The sequence below is a fragment of the Galeopterus variegatus genome, unplaced genomic scaffold (genome assembly GCF_000696425.1).
Source record: "Galeopterus variegatus unplaced genomic scaffold, G_variegatus-3.0.2 Scaffold2403, whole genome shotgun sequence".
Taxonomy (NCBI): domain Eukaryota; kingdom Metazoa; phylum Chordata; class Mammalia; order Dermoptera; family Cynocephalidae; genus Galeopterus; species Galeopterus variegatus.
Genome location: NW_007728514.1, coordinates 286,516 through 289,593, shown reverse-complemented (window position 1 = coordinate 289,593; position 3,078 = coordinate 286,516). Strand labels below are relative to the sequence as shown.

Here is a 3,078-nt window from a genome sequence, read left to right as displayed (position 1 = left end):
CTCATAAGGACACTAGTCCTATTGGATAAGAGCTCCACCCTAGTGACCTCATTTTACCTTAATTATCCCTTTAAAGGACCTATCTCCAAATACAGTCTCATTCTACAATTCTGGAGGTTAAGGCTCAACATACGGATTTTGAGAAGACACAATTTAGCCCATTACAGATGGGCTAGCACATTCAAGATAGATTCATTCATTGAATGAAGGTACAAAACCTGGACAAGATTCATGGAGCACCTATCTGAGAACTCTGTAAACTAAATGGCCACAACCCACCTATTAGAATGGCCAAAATCCAAAACACTGACAAAACCAAATGCTGCTGAGGATGTGGGGCAAAAGGAACTCTCATTCATTGCTCGAGGAAAAGCAGCATGGTGCAGCCACTTTGGAAGACGTTCTGGAAGTTTGTTGCAAAACTAAATATACTGTTACCATACAATCCAGCAATTCTGCTCCTAGGTATCTACCTCAATGGGTTAAAAACTTATGTACACACAAAAGTTTTGTAACATTTTTATCCATAATAGCCGGAACTTAGAAACAACCATGATGTCCTACAGTAGGTGTCTAGATAAATAAACTGGTACACCCAGACAATGGAAGATTATTTCATGCTGACAAAATAACTATTAAGCCATGAAAAGACATGGAAGAACCTTAAATGCATAAGTGAAGAGCCAGTCTGCAAAGGCTACATACCGTGTGATTCAACTATATGACATCCTGGAAAAAGGAAAACTGTAGAGACAGTAAGATCAGTGGCTGCTAACGTTTGTGGGAAGAGACGGGTGAAGACATGGAGCACAGGGGATTTTAGGGCAGGGAAGTTACTCTGTATGAGACTGTAATGGTGGGAAAACATCCTTATACGTTTATCCAAACCCACAGAAGGCACACTGCCCATGAACTCTAATGTAAACTGATGAGAACCTTAATGTCAACAACGGATGTTCAGTGATAATGATGTGTCAATGTAGGGTAATTAATTGTAACAAGTGGACCACCCTGGTGCAGTACGTTGACAGCATGAGGCTATGCGTGTGTAGGGCAGGGGATACGCGGGAACTCTCTGTATTTTCTGCTCGCTTTTGCAGTAAAACTAAAATGGCTCTAAAAATAAAGTTGATAATTGAGAAACAATAACAAAAAGCTAAATGGAAGCAGATTGTAGACGATTACTAGAACCTCAAGTTCCACCAAACCAGTGAGGAGTTGACCATTGCTTTCTCTTTTGACAGCTTGAATGGAAATGCAGAAACAGAGAGGACTGAACACAGTGCTGCAAGCAAAGTGAACTGCAGAAGCCAATAGTTCTGTCTTAAAAATCAGGAATGAGGGGCCCTGTCACTCAAAGAGAGGGTACAAACTCTGGTCGTGCTCTTTTACTTTTTCTGCTTTGTTTTCTTTTGCACCAGCCCTTTGAGTCATTCTGCAGTGGAAACAGGAGGGACAAACAGCTCACAGATGCCAAAACCTCTGAGGGGAAGGTTAACTGCATGCTGATAAGAAGAGGAGGAATATTTTAATAACCTTTTCCCATCATGTGGCAGTTTCTTAAACTTTGTGTGTAATGTGGAACCTGAAATCCCATCAATGAACTTTCTGCATTTTATTCAGGAAAACGTGTTACTCTCTGTTGCACTTAAAATGGCTTGTTTTTTTTTTTTTTTCTTTTTTAATTCACATGAATTTTTTAGCATCATTGCATTTGGATAAATTAGTTGGTTGAGGTATGAAGATTTTCAGAATGTGGAAACATTTTATTACACAGGGCCAAAAAGCCAACATTTGTTAATAACATCATCAGTCCAATCTGAAAAGATTTTTGCTATAGGGAGCTTTTGGTAGCAGATAGAAGTTTTCAAAAAATCCAATTTTTCCTTGAATTGAAAGGCTCACTTTGTTCATTGCTGAATTACCACGGCTGGTCCGTCAGACATTCTTTCAAATACCTTTGTTCTTCTGTGTAAATGGGAGCCTCTTCAGTGTGCAATTAAAGCAATAGCAAACTTGCTTTTCCTGACAACAACAACCATTTCTCAGTAAGCAGCAGAAATACCGCAGGAATACTTCCCATTTGCTCCTGCGAATTATTAACAAGACACATACTGACGGGTTGAGATTTAATAAAACCAGTAACTTGTATTCTTTTATCAAGGTTCCTCATGATAAATGATGCATTGGTCATTGATAAATGGATGCATGGTTTTGAAGAACACATCCAAGAATACCTTTGGTTGTCACCGTTTTGACATCCTTTAAGGCACCATTTTCGGGCACCTGACATGCAAACATCAACCTTGAGAAAAAGGCATGCAACACTCTTATGTTACAAAAATTGTTTTGAACAACCTTTTACGATTTTGTCAACTCAAAGGGTCTGAAAACCACCCCTTGATAATAGCTACTGCAGCTTCATGTCACATTTGTGACTGTGGGCAATTACAACTTTGATGGTGACATATTTTGATAGTGCAGTTTATCGTGTTGCAGAGATGAATGACTTGTGTCCCACAATCACTCACACGTACAAGTCTGACCCACTGGTTTTTTACTTTGCTAAGAATGCAGTTTTTTATTTTTTAATGGACATGTAATAATTGTACATACTTATGTGCTGCAGAGTGATATTTTGAAATACTCTATACAAATTGATATTTGAGATATATATATATATACAAATATCAATATCTATACAATGTTTCAAATATCATTGTATACAATGTGTAATGATCAAATCAAATCAGGGTAATTAGTGTATCTACCACCTCAAACATTTAACATTTCTTTGTGTCAGAAACATTAAAAATCCTCTCTTCTAGGCATTTGAAAATATGCAATAAATTGCTGTTAACTAAAGACACCTAATGGTGCTATAGAAGGTTAGAACTTCTTTCTATTTCACTGTAATTTTGTATCTGTTCACCAATTTCTCCCTATCTTGCTTCCCCTCTACCCTTCCCAGCCTCTAGCAACCACTATTCTACTCTCTACTATTTCTTTTTTTTTTCCCAGTTGGAATCAATTTTAGTATTTAAATGCAAAAGTGAGCACTGACTTTTTTTTTTTTTT

The 3,078-nt window shown here is 37.6% G+C and overlaps 1 pseudogene; it reads right to left on the bottom strand.

Moving 5' to 3' along the window:
- Positions 1–2,237: 2,237 nt before the first annotated feature.
- Positions 2,238–3,078, bottom strand: part of LOC103597740 — a 2,523-nt pseudogene continuing 1,682 nt past the window's right edge.